Below are 19,122 nucleotides of genomic sequence, written 5' to 3'. Positions count from 1 at the left end.
AGGAGAAAAGGCCATTCTGAAGCACATTTTAAGTGTTAGGGCTATTGATTCAAAGACTACATGTTGTAAGTGTGCAAACATTAAATGTGAATATAACTATATTTTATGATTTAATTGCTAATAAGAAAGCAGAATGATAAACATCTAAGAGGAAATGTGTAAAAACTGAATTGCTGGAATATATTTTTATCTTAAAGAAAAATTACTGAAGATACTTGTTAAAGATGATAAGGAAGACTTAATTCAAAATGGGCTACTACAATGGAGGATTGTAGCAGGTGAGAGACACTGGGCTTAATTCCAGATACAATAAGAAAAAAGGATTTATAGCAAAGGAGCAGAGTCAGGGGCTGCTGGATGGACAATTACTAGGAGGTATGGTAATTATTTGTTCAGCTGACCTAAGGAGTTTTGCTGAAGACAGGCCAGGTGATAAAATTCAGAGTAGTCAGACCAAGAACTGGGGATGGAGGGGTGCTTTTATAAATTGGCTCAGCACGATTCTTGCTAAAGCTGGACAATGCAGAGATAAACACAGAAGCCCAAAAGTCAGGGCCTAATTGAGAAGAGTTCAGAGGAGCCTGAAAAGAGCTTGGTCAAGGAGAGAATCATTGTCACATAACGATGTTTTTAGTTAGATACATACTTTGCAGTTAGTTATGCTATGTTGATAGAGTTCCATGTGAGGGTGAGTGTGTGTATGTGTGCACGTGTAGGTATGTGTTTGTGTTTTCCATAAAGAGGACATAAAATGTATTTTACACTGTAAATTTCAGTGTGTATCTTTTCAATGGAATGTCAATTCAGTGTTTGCTAATAGCTCACAGATTTATGTTTGTGAAAAAAGAAATACTGGTTGTTAGAAAAGGAAGTTGTTATATTGTTTTCTGAGATGAAACAGTTATAAGGTACATAGAAATCTTACCTTTAATGCAAACTTTATGTTTTAATCCTTCATAAGATTTGACGGTCAACTGCCAGGTATACATCATTACCAGCACTGTAGTAATCAATTTAAAAATATTTTAGCGTTAGGAGAGATTAATCATTTGTTTAGGTTTTATAATTTAAAGACCCCTAGTTGTATGCTTTAATAGCCACTCATGTAAAATTTAAAAAATACTATTTCTACTGATCCAGTACTAAAGATGCTAAAGATGAATAATGTGTATAAAAGTGCACATTTTAGAAAAAGTGAACATTTCAAAAAGGTTAAAAGAACAATTTTGTTATATCATCTTTCAATGTTCATTTAATTTCTATGGATCATTTTCCTTACCCATAAAAATTAAGGTTTAAATTAATATGCCTTTATCTTTATGGTGCTATTGCTAAAAGTCAATTGCTCACATAAATATTCTTTGTCTAACAATTAGAGACAATCTGTTTAGTAACTAACAAGTTCAATCTTTTGATTAACAAATTAACTTTTTTGAAAATATAGAAATAGAGGTAATATACAAATATGTGACATAAGCTTTATCGTAAAAAACTTTAGCATTTACCTCAAGAGGCAAATCTAACACACATGAAAGGATTCCAGACAACATAAAATTAGAACAAATGTGGATTATATGAGATACAAAAGCTGAGAAAGCTCACAGGCAAAAGAGATCAAGGAGTTTTTGTGGATAAAGCTCTCCCATCTGACAATTCAGGATATTTAATGCTTTCTGTTAACCATCTCATTGTAAATGTATACCTAAACTCTTACTGTAAAGATGTAACTACATTTAGAAATGAAAGTAAGGGAAGCTCATCTTTTTTTCATTTTAAGAAGTGTTCATTGATAAAAATTAAACAATTTCCTTTGAAAAATGTGATTTCACTTACTTTTTCTAATGTGCAATTTGCAAATATAGAGAATTAGTAATAAATGAAACATTCACAAGTTTTGGTGGCACAAAGATCAAAGAGAATAAGGCAAATCTTATTCATTAGATTTTCACACTCAAATTTAGAAAGTAAATAATTCTAGAGGTAGGGGTTATCCCTGAAAGGACAAAAAAGATTTCCAAGTCTGAGTAATGCACACAGGTTGAAGAGTGATAAAAGGTTCTTGTTTGTTTGTTTGTTTTGAGACAGAGTCTCGCTCTGTCACTCAGGCTGGAGAGCAGTGGCATAATTATTGTAGCCTCCACCATCTGGGTTCAAGTGATTCTCCCACCTCAGCCTCCCAAGTAGTAGAGGCGGGGTTTCACCATGTTAGCCAGCCTGGTCTCAAACTCCTGGCCTTAAGTGATCCTCCTGCCTTGGCCTCCCAAAGTTCTGGGATTACAGGTGTGAGCCACCACGCCTGGCCAGTAAAAGGTTCTTTAGACAGAGTTCACATTTTTAATATGGGCCAGCAGTTCCATAATGTGGCCCTTAAAATTTTAAGGCAAGAAAATTTAGATAATAATTCATTATGTGATCACTGAGAGCAATAACTCAAAATACAGTGTTTAACTTACACAATAATAATAATGGAACTGTAAGCATCTGAGAGCCTAGCAGGATGAGAGTAGATGGAAAACATATCAGAAAGGACTTTCTACCAATCTTCAAAATTAATCCAGATGAGATCTTAAAATGGAGAAGATAACTTGGGGCAAACAAGGAAAATTCTATGGAAAAGATATAATGGATCTGTATTAGTGGGGACTAGATAGATAAAATGCGTAATAGCTAGAAAGAAAACAAGAGGACTTTCCATGGATGATCACCAAGTGACTTTCCAATGTTGAACATATAGGACACAATTAATAAATAAATATTCCCTAGCAAATTCCTACATTCTAACATGAAGGTACCTAATACCCTAGAGGAACAGAGTGCATGGAATATAAAGGGGATGAAACAGGTTCTGAAAACAAAGTGGGAAAATGCTAGTTATACACCAAATGGGAAGAAAGTTCAATTTTAAAATAGCCAGTTAATAAAATATGAATACTACTTAACATTTACAGATATATCTTAAAGAAAAAAAATTTTAAGAGTAAGATACATTCATAAAATCAACAGGATACTATAAAATGTTCACATTTTTTCAATGCCTTTTAAAAAGGAACATAAGAGGCCACATGCCATGGCTCATGCCTGTAATCCCAGCACTTTGGGAGGTCAAGGCAGGCAGATCACTTGAGGTCAGGAGTTCAAGACCAGCCTAGCCAACATGGTGAAACCCCATCTGTACTGCAAATACAAAAATTAGCCAGGGGTGGTGGCACATGTCTGTAATCCCAGCTACTCGGGAGGCTGAGGCAGTAGGATCACCTGAACCTGGGAGGCGGAGGTTGCAGTGAGTCAAGATCACGCCACTGCACTCCAGCCTGGGTGACAGAGTGAGACTCTGTCTCGAAAAATGCCAAACTAAACAACAAAAACAGAAGGAGCATAAGAAAATACAGATTGTACAAAATTGTACATCAAATGATACTTTCTTTGTCATTTCCCAACATCATCTCAGTAACAATAGTTGGATAACTTCAGCAGTCATGGGTAAATAAGAATTAGATTAAAATTGGAAAAGATAAATCCAGTAAACTATTTATGACCCTTCATAAACCGTGAGGCGCTAACAAATTTAGATAAATGAGGGAGGAAAATGATCACACAAATTCAATAAATTATTTAACTGATAGCATAATTGAAATGAATATTTTGCTGTGAGAATAAATGTTTATTACACAAGAAAAGCATGCTAAAGAAAAAGATGAAACTGAGTAAACCTCCAAAACAAGTAAAAAATACTCCTGTATTAATAAAGTGGGGTTTTTGTTTTGCTTTTGCAGACTTAATAAACGTGACAGAGGAAATGACTAGATTTTAGGAATTAATTATGTTTGGCCACTTAATGCAATGGAACCAACACTGGAAGTGAATAGTTAATATCACTGTTCTTACTAATTCATTCACAAGAAAGGACAGAAAAGCAAAATATCAAAGGAGCACTGGGAATGACTCTACTAATAGTGCAGACCCTTTGGGCAAAAAGAGACTCAGAAGTGTACTTTACTCAAAAAGACCATTAGACTGTAACTTTATTAACTTACAATATAGGACATGGCAATGGGTACCAGGAGGGATTCTCTCTGAACCCAGAGCAACAAGAGTACATTCTCCGAGCAGAAGACAGGTGGTTTGCTATCCATTACCCAACTGCTTTATCTCCAAAGGGGGAAAAAAAACACCTCTATGGTTTTCTGTGTTCACATTAAAATAAAGCATACATAGACCTCAAATTTACTACACTTTCCAAAGAACCATGGATACGTATTTCTTTCATATTTTAATTTCACCAGATGTAAATAATGCAAAACACATTTTTAAAAATAATAATTTTTTAATATAAAACAAGTCATATTGTGGAATTCATATTCTATTTTGTATGAATACACCCTTTAGTGAAAATTTTTTAAAAGATATCAATTTGAGTACATTTTCTATAAATTTAATGTATCAGGATATACTATAAATGATATAGAACTGTAGTAAAAGTCATTTGTAATGGCTCTAGAGAAAAGAACTAGAAATCATATTGCAAAGTTAATTTAACTTGCTTTATTTTAATATTATTTAAGCCAGAAGAAAATTCACTAGAAACATTAGAAAAATCATAGGTTACATTCTTCATAAAACAGTAATACGTTTTCTTTTGTAAAGAAAATGTTTGAACCTATGAAATTTAGATAATAGAACAAAGCTTGATCTCAAGGTAAATCAAAGTATAGTAGTAAATATGCCTAATATACGGGTCGGCTAACAAGATAATGTATGGTCATTAAAATGTGTACTTGGCTAAAAGAAGTAATTTGTTCCAATTATTCAAAAAGGTTAAAATTTTTACTGTCTGAAAAGGATAACATTACTGTTAGTGATTACTACATCTTGAAATTTTCTGGAATAGACATATAAAGTGGATCTGAGTACATGAATTGGTAAGGATGAGGGGGTAATATTGCCAGAATAGGTTTATTATGCTGTTACTTATACCCTAAGATATTGCGAATAATTATAGTTTTTTAAAGAATAATATAGAAAATTACTCTTTAATATTTTTTCAAACAATTGACTTCACTTTGTAAGGCAAGGAATATCTTCAGGGAAATTTTCAAGTAAGAATTAAGCATAGAGACAGATTGCCTCAGAACATTTGCCTGTACTTGCAAATGAAGCATCAATGCAGAGCCTTTGTTAACATTTTCATTTTAATTACTAGCTAAATTGCACTTATTTGTAATTATGAAAATCAGCACTCCGAAAGTTATTTTTAAAGATTGTACTGTTCAGAGAAATCATTATTGTTGTTGCGTAACTAAAACCTTCATCTCATATGCAATACCTAGGATTTGGGAATTGGGTTTTGTGACTTTTCTCCTCATTTGGTACACACAGACATTTACACAATTCAAAAATTAAATTATCTACTTTATCTGTATTTCAATTTTAACAGTTACATACCAGACACAAGGAACTGAGTCAATTACCTGGATGTAACTAAATATTTTCTCATTTAATATCGCCCAGAGTAAGTTATAAAAATTTAGTACTCAATTTTAATTGTTTATTTGGATATTTACTGTCACATGGATAAGATGATATGTGAATTTGTTGGGATTTTACTGGGCTTAATACCTGGGTGATGTAATAATATGTACAACAAAGCCCCGAGACACGTGTTTACCTGTGCAACAAACCTTCACATGTACCCCCAAACCTAAAATTTAAACAAATTAAAAACTACCTGAATATCTTACATTATGAGTGAAACATCCAAAAAGATTATCTTATTGATATTTGAGTTTTCTTGGAATTAAAATGTAAGTGGCATTCCAGGCAATTTTTGAGAGGCAGAATTTTATTTTTCATCCACATCTTAATTTTTTGAACCTCACCAATTGGTATCGTACTGTAACATTTGTTAAGAGGCTGGGATTATGTAAAAATGTTATGTATATTTGTGTTTTATGCAGCAGTTAAAAATATACACATATTTTACACACATACGCCTGATTTGTTTTGAGGTTTTGGCTCTAAAATGCAGAGATGACTGCTACTCTAAGACGTTGAATATATTTTATTTAAAATACAGCACTAAACTTTCAAGTAAACAATAAGGTATACCTTACAATTTGAGAGACAACTACATTTTATTTTCCTTACGCAGAATGCTATAAGCAATGATTTTTGCCAAATGCTATTTGAACATAGCAACATTTACAAAAAAATAAAACTACTTAGTATTAAGAAATTTGTTTCACTCTTTTTAAATTATATCAATGAAATTCAAGCATCTATACTTGAAGGGAAAAAATCTGCAAATTCAAATGTATACACATTCAGAACATGCATTTTGTTATAGTAAATGGACTTTTTAATGATCCATTCAGTGAGGAAAATTTGTTTCCCAGCAGGAATTCCATAGATTTCAAAACTCTCTGAATGCACAATAATAAAATTACTCAAGCTCAGGTATTGCCTTTTTTATTACTTTTTGCATCTGCCATTCTTCCATGAAAGCACATTCATTTATTCTGTCACCTAATTATCATCATGGCAAGTTATGATAAACCAAATAGCTTAGGTAGGGAATCAAAGATAACATGTTTGTACACAGAAATAATCTTATCTGTTTGCCTTCTTCTCCAGACACATCTCAGCCATTTTATTAACTCATTCTCTGAAAATCAGACGAAAGTCCAGTTGCATTGATCTGAATCATTCTGAATAAAATCTGCATTTTATGGAAAACTCAGGAATGCGAATATCGAGTATGCCAATAGAACAGACTCTCCAAATTCGGGGATTTTTGAAACTTTATTTTATATATATATATATATAGCGAAAACACCCCTAAATGTTCATTTTAAATTCCCTTTGTATTTTGCTTCAGTTATGTTTAAATTAGAAAAATGCAACACAATAGAGCAGATTCACCTGCTTTAGCAAACATGACCAGGATTGTGTTTCGGTTCATTTTAAGCCATTACCATGACAACTGTCTTTCTCACACAAATTAATGAATAACCTTATCAAATAAATTTATGAAACATCACTGTGATTTGAGTTGGGAAGTTTAGTACCAGTGCACTTTATAATTTATAACAGAGTCTAAAAAGGGGGTACAATTTGTTAAAGACTACCATTAACATCCTGGCTTTGAAAGCTTAAATTTAGTTATTCAGATTAATCAGAAACTCTCATATATCAATGAAAAATATTCCTGAAATATAAAACAACAGTACTTTCATGTATTGTTTTTATAATTATCTAAATCATCTTTGAATAGCAAAAGTTGATGTGTATATTTTTTTATATATAGGACTCTCAGACTACTTAGATTCCGGACATTTCCAGAGCAAAATCAAATCAGGAGTTTAATGGAACCTGCCTCAAGACAGCACTTCACTCTGCATTACACACTGCCATAAGTCATTTAAACATGGTTCAGTCTACAAACATTTATTGACTGCCATTTGTGTGCCTGTCATTGTGCTATAATGCTAAGAACGTGGAAAAGATATTCCAGACCTCAAAGATCTGCAGAGCTACAGTCCAGTGGCGAACCCAGCCAAGCAATCAATCCCATTTTATTACCGTTGTAAGGGAATATGCTGGACACAGTGGGAGTAACGAGGAAGAATACACAACCCAATCTGAAGCGGGGCAGGGAGGGCTTGTCACAGAGGCTGGCACCTCCACTGTCCTTGGTGGCTAAGATGAGGTAAGGTAGTCTGAGAAGATGAAATGTTTTGTTGTTGTTGTTCATTTGTTCTGAGGTAATAGCAACCGCATGAACAGAAAGATGACAGGCCTACAACACACTCCATACAGCTGGCGCAGAATTTGGTGATTTCCATTAATCAAGGCAACAGATGCTTATTTTAATAATTTAGTAGTTTCCATAAGTCTGTCTATATTCTTCATTTCTATATGCATAAATTTATAAAGCAAAAAACACTACCAACATCAATTGATGTGAATATTTCTGTGTATTTCTGTTCATTGTTTTTTCAAAGTAGCTACATAAATTTTATTAAATTGGAGTCATCGAATATGTAGTTTGATACCCGGTTTTCAACTTAATATTGCAAACATTTTCAGATGCCATTAAATATTTTAAGTTATCTTTAAAAATTGTTTATTAGCAACTGCAAAATATGCCATCATCAAAATGTACCAAAGTATATTTAATCGTGACCTTTGTTTTGGCGTTCAGTGATTTATAGTTTTTTAGGAACTATGAAAAATTAATATACACACATATATAATATCTGTGATTATCTTTTAGCATAGATTTTGAAAACTAGGATTATGGAGGAAAGAATACATTTTTAGAGATTTTCGTATGCATTTTCAAACTGCTTTCCAGGAAGAATACATTCTTACCAATAGTATATGAGAGGTTTCATTGTCTAAGTATCTCTTATCGTACCTATATCTTTATTAGCTGGATAACTAACTGTTTTATCTTGGTCTAACTTTGCATTTTGAATATCAAAATAAACATGAAGGTTTTTGTTCACATTATATGTAGTAGTAATTCTTATTAAGCCACTATGACAGCATGAGCTCATGGTTAACATTAAAACTTAGAAAAAATCTGATACTTAAAACTGTGTTTTTTAAAATGAGAGAACTTTAAAAGGATAGCTTTTCTCAGTAACGGATTTTTTTAATCACTCCTTATCAAATGACTGGCGATGTGCTCTATTACTATTAATAAAGAAATATATAGCAGAAGTAAAACTGAAGTTATGGAATATCAAATTCACCTTTACTCCTTGACTTTCTCATTCACACTTTTTTCATTATACTACAAATTGAGATTACATAATATTGAGCTTCCTTTAGAATTCAGAATATTTCTGTACATCTTGTCATGCTTCAGCATAACCTAAAATGGGACAAGTTCTCTTAGCAGATTTTTTTTCAAGTCCAAAAGAAAAACTCTAAATAAAGTCTCAAACTCCAGGGTTAATCTCCTTGACCAACCAGTAACCAACAGTATTTCCAACTAAGATTACAACTATGCAGTAGATTCAGAAATGGCATCAACAATGTTTAATGTCAAAATGCAGTCAAAGCCAACATTTGCTATAACTGAGAAAACCATTATATAGGTGCCTTTGTTTGCTGTAGATATGAACGACGTTAATTTACTTTGAAGAGATTCTTAGGGAGGTTGCAGAACTCTGGAGTTCTAGAGAATACAAATATCTGAATTAATGTTTGAAGATTCTATAAAAAATACATGTATATAAAATTGAATACACATATATGTGAAGATTCTATAAAACAAATATACATATATGTGAAGATTCCACAAAACATGTATACCACCATTTGAATCTTATACTCCTGAGGATAATTAAATTTAGCTTCTGCAAGAGACAGACTTCAAAGTTTCCATGGCTTAAAACAACATAGATGTATTTCTTGTCCACCTGAAATCTGATACAAATCCCGTTTCATGTTGCTACTCTGCCATCAGGAACATATGCCTCCCAAGTCACAGGAGAAGAGAGTGATGGTGGAGACACACCTGCTGGCTTCTACTTCTTCTGGAATTGATGTCATTTCTGCTCATAGCTCATTAATCAGAACAAGATGGAAGGCTAGAGAATGCAGAGAAATGAAGGAAACATTGGTTTCTGCCACGTATCTCAACTAAAGCCTATGCAATTTAAAAATCTGTAATACGTAGAAGAATTAAGAGAGGTTAGATCTCTGCCACAAAATGCTTACTAGATGAGTCCTCAATCTTATATTCGAGATTTTGTGAAACATAAAAAGTTTAAGACATAATTCCTACCCACGAAAATCCTAAAATGTATAATATGGTTAAGGAGTCAATGCAAAATGTATCAAGATTTAAGAATGATTTTTTTTTGCAGCACAGAAACAGAAACATTTACTATTAAAGAAGGAGATCCATGAATAATTACAGTGGGCTTCATAAAAAAGTTGTGTGAGTTAGTCTCTCAAGGACAGAATGGTGAGATTGACATAGGAGTGGGGAAAAGAGAGTACATTAGAGGCAAGATGATGGGCTCCAGGGAAAGCAAAGGCGAGAAGGGCTATGACAGCTTCAGAGAAACTTAATAGGCCTAATTAGACAGAGAGTAAATTTTGAGAAATCGTGGAAAATAAATACATGGAGCAGAGAATCTTGTAAACCACACAGCAGAACTTAGAACTGACACAGTAGAAAACTGGGAAACATTTGAAGTTCTTGAGCAAAAGCCTGAGATTTCTTGTTTAAGAATTATACTGCACTTATCTCCACGAGGACAAGAAGTGGTATACACAGTACAATATGATGCAAAATTAGGCATCAGGGAATAAAACCAAGCATTGTCTGCTTGACGAATTTAATGGACTTAATGAATTTAATGAAACAGAAGGAAGAGATGGTGGGCTACGCACTACTTGAAACAGCTGGATGCTGATTACTTGGCTATGCCAAACTTCACTCTTCATTTTCTTACTTAAAACAAAAAGGAAAATAGATTAGGTTAAATTATTTTCACTGGTTGGGCCAAAAAAAAATAATCCACAAAACCCTCACTCACATAGGTCATGATAGGAGCAGTGTTTGAGGAAGATTTGTCTGGCATCAGTCTGAAAGGTGAGTTGGAGCAACAGGCAGGAGAGGTGGAGGGAGCAAAGACATAGTGAGGGCCCCAGCACCACAGTGGCCAACAAACACCCAAAACACTACAGTAGTAGGGTGGTGGTGGTGATGAACCCACTGTGGTAGGAACTGTCTTTTGTGAGTGTCTCACTGAAGTCCCTAAATATTCTCTGACAAATAAGTGTTACTAAAGGAAGTCAAAGGTGTTCTAGAGTCTTCACAAAGAAAGACATCACTGCAACCAAAACCTCAAGCCATTTACTAAGCATGCCAAATGTAGAGTCCCTTTACATTCTGTCAGTGAGCATAACATGAATGTTGCTAAAGCTTCACATGTGCTAACAATGATTATTTAGACAAGATAAGGGGATCATGTACATGAATAACTTACCATGACTAATGGTTGCTTAGGGAACACCCAAACTTCATTCAGAAAATCTCACAATCTTAAAGCCCTAAGAAATATTTAGAGATCATTCATAGAGCCTTCTACTTACACAATGTCACATCTAAATCATTATAATGACTTCTATTTTAGAGTCTTTTGGAACAGAAGATGACATACTCTTTAATTGATAGGTGGCTATAGACACTTTAAAACATATCTATTTGCAGATTGCTATTTTTATAGAGAAAGATAAGTAAAAGTATACTCTCAATAAGACAGAACAAAGAAACCAATACAAAAAGTTTAAAAATACAATAACAACTTTCTTTACTAACATTTTAGAACAATTAAGTGAAGCAAATGAAGGTAAAATAGTCCGTTTTTTAACACTCCCTTCAAGCTTACTATGCTCCTTTTTCAAATGCCTACAACATTGTTATGTGTGTTCTTGTGTGGCCACCAAAAAAGTGGTTTTACAAAAGCATGCTATCAACAAATACACATGATTTTATTAATTGGGAATAATAACAATACGCTTTATTTCATTTAATGCCATCTCCCAGGTAATATATGGAAAGTCAAATTTCAAAATCTCTTCAACTAAGAAAATATGAACAACTAATTAATTACAATGAAATATCATGGCAGCGAATTATCACTCTCTCAGCTATTTTCACTACTTTTCATTATTTCTATAAATTAATCAATGTTGTTCATTCACAGTTATTTATTGATTTTTTCATCATAATATAGATTATACCATTTTCTTCCTTGGATTAACATGTAACAGTCCTTAGAGACACTGGATGCTAAACTATGGATCTCAGAAAGTATTAAATATATTATTATGTATTTAATAATCATTTGGGACTACTTTGAAAGAGATGGTATACTAACCAGGTCATTCTAACATCTATAGGATATGCTACATCAATGCAGAATGGTTTTATAACCTTGCCAAGGTCATGAAATACCACTCTACAATGAAAATAAAGTAAGTCCAGTGAAATATGAAAATTATGACTGAAAGCCATGTTTTCTTTCAATCAAATAAGATCTCACATTCTTTTGAGAACCTTCCAACAATGGACTGACTGCGATTCTGTCAGATTAAGTTCAAAATAGCATGTTGCAAGGTAAGAGCTTTTTTTCCCTCCCTCTCTGTTTGCTTTTTCGTTGTTTGCTTGTTTAGTGTGTTCGTCCATTTTGTTCATTTCTTTAAGATTTTTAAAATTGTTTTTAAAAATATTTTTAAAACAGTGAAAAATATACTAACAAAGACCACATAGATAAATGTATATATGGACAGTTTTTAAAACATTTTTAAAAGAGGCAGTGCAGTCAGTTCAGCAACATGTCGCCTGACATCCTTAAGTACACATTGTCAAATTGACCCATACGGTTCCAAATAACACATCATTAACAATCAGCTTCATAAGCATTTAGACATTTCTGAACCATCCATTATTCTTTTGATAACTTATGATGACATTTTTGTAAGCATCACAATCTATAATTTTCTAAATGTATACTCCCATTTTCCCTACCTAAAGATTTTGAACATAAAAGGTCTACTAAAATATTTTAAATAAGCAGATATTTCATTCAAAAAGAAACACAAGAAGAAAAGCTCAAAACAAATGATAAGACTCAGTTCTTTATTTATTTTATTTTATTTTTGAGACGGAGTCTCGTTGTTGTTGCCTTAGCTATAGGGCAATGGCGCGATCTTGGCTCACTGCAACCTCCGCCTCCCAGGTTCCAGCAATTCTCCTGCCTCAGCCTCCCGAGTAGCTGGGATTACAGGCACCTGCCACCATGCCCGGCTAATTTTTGTATTTTTAGTAGAGATGGGGTTTCACCATGTTGGCCAGGCTGGTCTCGAACTCCTGACCTCAGGTGATCCACCAGCCTCGGCCTCCCAAAGTGCTGGGATGACAGCCATGAGCCACTGCACCTGGCCTCAGTTCCTAATTTATAAACTGATGAAGTCCCAAATGCTATAACTTCATATCATTTTAATTTTTAGCAATCCATCTAAATTGAAAAGACTATATTGACATTTCCATGATTTACTAATAGCCAAAAATCATATCGCTTTTGATCCTGAAAAAAATTCAAGAGGCCTTGGGATATTGACACAGAAAAAAAATTGTAATTAACTTCCAAATTGTCAAAATTTCTTATGCTCCTCTAGTATCTCAGTGCTCTAAGAATGCCATAATAAATCATTTTGTTTAATGTATCCTTATTAGTTTTTCTAGTGAAGACCAGAAAACCTGCTACACAAATTATAGAAGAGTTATAACACTAATAAATCAGTTTTGTTGGGACTAAAGTTCAGTTCTCGAAAGGTAAGTTAAAGAAGTCCCTTCCAGTGAGACACAATTTGCCAACACCCATAAAAACACAAACTCTTTCCTTCGAGGATTTAGATATGAATTTAATTACAAAACCTAATTTTCACCTAGGTATTTATTTAACATGCTGTAAGTGAATGTGTATGGACATATATTTACAACCAATATATAATATTAATTGATTTGTAACATTTATATGTGTATGCATATGAATATATAATTGGTCATATTTAGATTTTAAATCCTTAATAGGTAGAGACTACATAATACATATTATAAGTATTTAATATGTGTGTGATAGAGAAATAAGTAAGTCACAGAGATGGCTGAGAACAGTAACCTCTGATACTCAAATAGATAGAGCATAAATATTTTCACACCTGTGTATTTCCAAAGAAACCTTTATTTCTACTAACTGTCATTTCGTGAATTCTACTTCATCTTTGTAAAATATATAGTTGGCCTATAATATAGATGTATATTTTTAAAACTTGTAAGTATTACAACCCCACAGAAATCATTATAACTGTCTAATATTTTTTCTAAAAATAGGGCCTACTGTATTTTATATTTTAATAAAACAGATATTTTTCAACCTTTCTCTCTGCTAGTCCTTATCCCCATAATGCCTAATAAAAACTGGCATTTAGATACAGATTGTACATTATGCAGAAGATAACAGATGAGCTTATCAGCTGTTTTACAATTACAAGGGTAAATTTATTGATAAAACTGTGCAACATGAGCTAACCTGACTCTTGTCAGTAACATGTGACAATATCAGTTTTCTGACTAGCTACCTGTTTGTAGTGCTCCTTAAGCTGCAATGAAACAAATGACTTCTGTAACATTAAAACAATGGGCATTGGTTAAAAGGCTCAGAAACTATTTCTTTTCCACAAACTTACAAAAGACTTGTTTTAAATTTAGTGTTTTAACCTCAAATATATTTTTCTTACAACTTCTTTAGTAATATTTGCACCAAAATGTACTTATTGTGCCATCTTCAGGGCGTTTTTAGGAAACAGCTCCATGAAGTAAATTAGAAATTACTTTCCTTGGTGGGGTTTTTAAATTATTATTTTAAAGCTATAGAAGGTTTTGTTTATGTATAGTTATTTTAAGTTTTAAAATATTAGCTAAAATCTATAAAGCAAAATAATTTAAGCTTTAATGTAGATGAGAATGTAGACATCAAAATGTATATATGTAAATATATATACCTACAGACATACATTTTTTAAAGTTCTTTACAATTTCCAAAGCATTCACATATTATCTTATTTAGTATTTACAGTGTTCCTCTGAGGTGTTACAGCAGAAACTTGTATATCCTTTTAAAAATGAGAAAGCTCTTATTTAAAGACATGAATTACTGTTCAAAGTTTCAAAGACTGAATTATATAGCCAAGATTCAAGACTACATCTTTTTACTACAAGTAAAAAGTTATTTCTACTATTATAGTGATATATAATATCCTTAAAATCAATGATGAAAATTATACATAATTTTTAATTACTTTTGTTCAATAATTGTTAAAACATCTATACTGAAAGTTGGAATAATTCCTGGATATGGTGACTGTATATCAGAAAATCAGACATTTAAATATGTAGCTCAATTCTTTTATCATTTCTGAACTTTATTTAACTAAGAAATCTATAGTGAAACAAGGACATATTTGACCAATGGAAAATTATGGTAGAATTACACAAATCAATCCACAGATGAATACGATACAAATGAACTGCTCATGTGGTAAAACCAGACTATACAGCAAATACAAATCTGCTGTCTTAGACCACTAAGAAGCCCTAAAGAAAACCAACACGATTCTTTGGCGTCATTTGGGGCAATCATCTATTCTGATTTGCCTGAGACTATAGTAATTACCAGTAGAGCACCTTTTCGCATTCTAATGTGTACCATCTGAACAACAAATTAACAGATCACTTTTAGTGACATATTTGATCCAATGGTACTAATAACGACCTAAACACAGAATGTAAAATAAGTATGACAGACATAATGAAAGGATTCACCTTCTTAGAAATCCATTCATTTTACATGCATCTGGAAAACACATTAGAAGACACAGGTTCCAATTATAGCTTTGTGTCTTACCAAGCTGGTGAATTTATGTATCTATCTCTAACAGAAACTCTCCAAGCTTCTGTTTCCTTGTACGAGGATGATAATACCTTTTCCTCAAGGTTTTTGTTAAGTACTAAAATAACCTTGTGAAATCTACTAGAACTATGCCTAGCAGCCTAGACTTTATAAACAAATGTTCATTATTAATCTGTAAGTCTCTTAAGTTCAGAGATATGGCCTGGACATGAAAAATATCCAACCAGTACTTTTATTGAGTGAATTTTAAGTGACAAGGAAGGAATTACCTTAACATGAAGAGATTTTTATAACCTGGTCAAATTCATCTATTATTTAAGATTAACAATTCTCAAAAAATAAACCAACAGAATATGGCCCGCTCTGGTATGGAAGAATAGCCAAAAACTCCACTGGATGCTAATTGACTTTGGGAATTCCTGATAAATGAACTTCTCTAGTGAGAATATCTTTTCCTAGAACTGAAGTTCCTAAACTTAGAGGTTACCAGCCCAGTTTGAAAGCTTGATAGCAGCTACGATTCTGTCCCTAAAAACAATCTCCAGTCATATGTCATCTAGTGACAGGGATATGATCTGAGAAATGCCTCATTAGACACTTCATGGTTGTGCAGACATCATAGAGGGCACTTACATCAACCCAGGTGGTATAATAGCCTACGACACCCCAAGGCTATATGGTAGAGCCTATTGTTTCTAGGCTATATGCCCATACAGCACATTACTGAATACTGTAAGCAATTGAAACACAATGGCCATATGTTTACTTAAACATAACTAAACATAGAAAAGGTAGAGTGTAAATACAAGATTCTAATCTTTTGGGACTACCGTCATATATGTGGTTCATTGGTGCTGGAAACACAGTTATGCAGCACGTGACTGTATGTATAAAGAAATAAAATATATGTATATGCATACTATATATACATATATAGGTGCACACATATGTATATATACATATATAGTCTGTAAATCCATATATAAAACATACATAAGCACAAATATATGTACAATTTCAAGAGGTTTATGAAAACTCTAAAGCCCATATCATAGGTTTTTGGTTAAGAATCCCTAACCTAGAATAATGGCACTCTCTTTGTTGATTCTATAATACATGTATATTATAGATATTAAATAATAAGAAATTACTACTTAATGAAGTGATACTTAACCTTACTGAGTATTCTGATACATCTTACTCTGTTCCATACTAGTCTGTTCCATTTTATTATATTCTATACTATGCTATTCTGGTTTTAAAAAACAAATAAAGCTAGTTTAATCAACTACTGTATACTGTCAGATTTCATGCTCCAAGATTGGAAAACACTGCTGTAGAGTACGACAGCAGCTGCTTCAGGACTTGTACTACAGAAGGCAAGATAATGCTATAGCTGTTAGTAACCTAAGGGAGACAGCCCTTAGTGGGGAAAGTGTAGAGAACAATAGTGCTACAGAAACAGGGGAAATCAAAGCCCTCAGACCTCCCCCTGCTTGCCTAGAGACGTCTGGTGCACTTTCAAGGAGATATCATCCCCTACAAAGCTGTTCCTGGTGTTTATTTTAAGTAGACTAATTTGCATTTGCATAAAAATGAATGGTAGATGAGGAAAACATGAGATCTGCACAATGCTACAGTTCTTTGAAATAAAAGAATATTGATACTGCTTGTAAGGAAAAGTGGTTTCTTAGCAAAAAACGTAAATTAAGTAGAAAAAGAAAGTGTAATTCAACAGCAAATTTATGCATTTACTTATATTGACCCTGTTTCCAAAATGATTTGAGATGACTTCAAAAGGAATTAAGGATTTTTTCAAATTAATTTGGAATTAAGTGCATTAGTGATCAAACACTTAGAATCATGGAAGAGTAGTTTCAGTGGTAACTCTGGTGTGCACAAGAATAATGGACTGCTGGGTCCAAGGTCCTTAGACCCAAACAGCAGGTTCTTACTTTGGTGGAGGCAACCCATAGTCATCAGAGCTATTAACCATCTGAATGTAAGAGACAGTTGGGATGATCTTTGCTGTTGTTGCTGTGAGCAAAAAGAAGACGAATCACACATAAAGGTTAAGCAAGTAATACTTGTAGTTAGATTCATATTTCAATATAGAAATAGACATGGAGAAAACACTGTTCCTGGTGGTTGGAATACATCAGGGAACAGGACAGGCAAAAATACCTACCCACGGAATTTGCAAGTTAGAATGGGAAATTGACAATAAACAACACACATGACAAATAAGCAATTTGTATTATCTATTAAAAGATGATCAGTGCTATAGAAAAAATAGAGCAGGGAAAGGAAGATCAGGAAAGCAGGGATGGAGATAGCATGGGTGGCATTTGAGAAACGATGCAGGAATAGAAAAGAACGGTTTAAAACAGATGCAAAGAAAAAAGGCTTTTCAGAAGTTTTGTCACATAGATAATTCAGATCTTTTTGATGTACCTATGTCACCAGTGCAGCTGTCCAGGCTTTTTTTGCGTATGAGTGTGTGCAAATTATAGCTTGTGGTGAGTTTTAAATAAATGAGCTTACTTTGTTTAAAAAAATAACCCTGAATGTCTCAATTTCATCCAAAAAAAAAACCCTCCAATAAACATTATTTTAATGCATCAAATAAAAGGTTTGAGTTAAAAAGCAATTTGGGAAAGTTTTATGAATGTTATTTTGGGAAAGAATATTAATACCATTTTCTGATAATCTATGGCATCAAAACATTATGAAACAGAATCACAGTTTATTAAAGGCTATGTAACGCTTACTTTATTGTTAAGCTCCATGTGTTCCAGCAACAATATCTAGTCACTAGAAAATGGTTTAAATTCATGTCTATAGATAAAAAAAATGAGTTTGTATCTAATGCTTTGGGTCAGGAAATGTAATGGTAAGTTTCAACTGCCAGCTGTACTAAAATTATAAAATACTTCTGAAAAATAGTAGATCACTTTTTGAACATTAAAAAATCTGGATTAATAACCTATATCATCTGATTGTGTATATTTTCACCAATGTTTTCATTTGATTTATATAAGCAAACAGGACTATTTGAAGTAGCTCACCAATGTAACCTTAAAAAATTAAAGGACACTCTGTGGCATTGCTTACATCCATAATTCTCAAAAATGTTCCTGATGGCCTTTATATTAAAAGGTGCCAGTATGTCATATATCATGAATACTGCAGTCAAGGGGAAAAGAAAAGGTATAATAAAGAATTTTTCATGTGAAAGTTGAGTTTGAAAGCACGAGAAAGAAGTAGAGTATGGGGTATGCCTGGGCATCCACATGTGTGTGTATGGACCTATTAATCAAATACGTATCCTACAGACCCATTAATCAAATACATATCTATTAATCATCGTGCTCATTTTTAAACCGTTTTCATTTGATCTATTATAGCAGACTGGTTCCTACCACTTAGAGTTCTGGCAGCTGACATGAATGTATGTCTGTAAAATCTCTACAACTAAACATGATTTTATCTACAATACATCCTTCACTTGGTTGTTGTCCTTGAGAGTTTATAGTCAAATTCACAGTTGTAGTCTTGAGACCTAAGCTCAGCCCTATTCCCCTTGTTGGTGTTTCTCTCAGAGTTTTAGAATTATAGTTTCCAC

At 33.1% G+C, this 19,122-nt stretch overlaps 1 long non-coding RNA gene and 1 other non-coding gene across 6 annotated transcripts in view; both read right to left on the bottom strand.

Moving 5' to 3' along the window:
- LOC101142849 (uncharacterized protein C9orf85) overlaps positions 1 to 19,122 on the bottom strand; it is a 284,381-nt gene that overhangs the window by 135,480 nt on the left and 129,779 nt on the right. For 3 of the 5 annotated variants that reach the window (XR_008678855.2, XR_008678854.2, XR_010133553.1), the window contains one exon: positions 926 to 1,000. The exons of the other annotated variants lie outside the window; for them this stretch is intronic. This is a non-coding gene — a long non-coding RNA (uncharacterized protein C9orf85). The remainder of the gene's footprint in view (positions 1 to 925; positions 1,001 to 19,122) is intronic. 5 annotated transcript variants of the gene reach the window in all.
- On the bottom strand, positions 13,258 to 13,319 carry LOC115934451 (U7 small nuclear RNA). The gene has a single exon (XR_004070246.1). It is a non-coding gene; the product is annotated as a U7 small nuclear RNA (small nuclear RNA).

The sequence above is a fragment of the Gorilla gorilla genome, chromosome 3 (genome assembly GCF_029281585.2).
Source record: "Gorilla gorilla gorilla isolate KB3781 chromosome 3, NHGRI_mGorGor1-v2.1_pri, whole genome shotgun sequence".
Taxonomy (NCBI): domain Eukaryota; kingdom Metazoa; phylum Chordata; class Mammalia; order Primates; family Hominidae; genus Gorilla; species Gorilla gorilla.
This window is presented reverse-complemented; position numbering and strand designations above follow the sequence as displayed.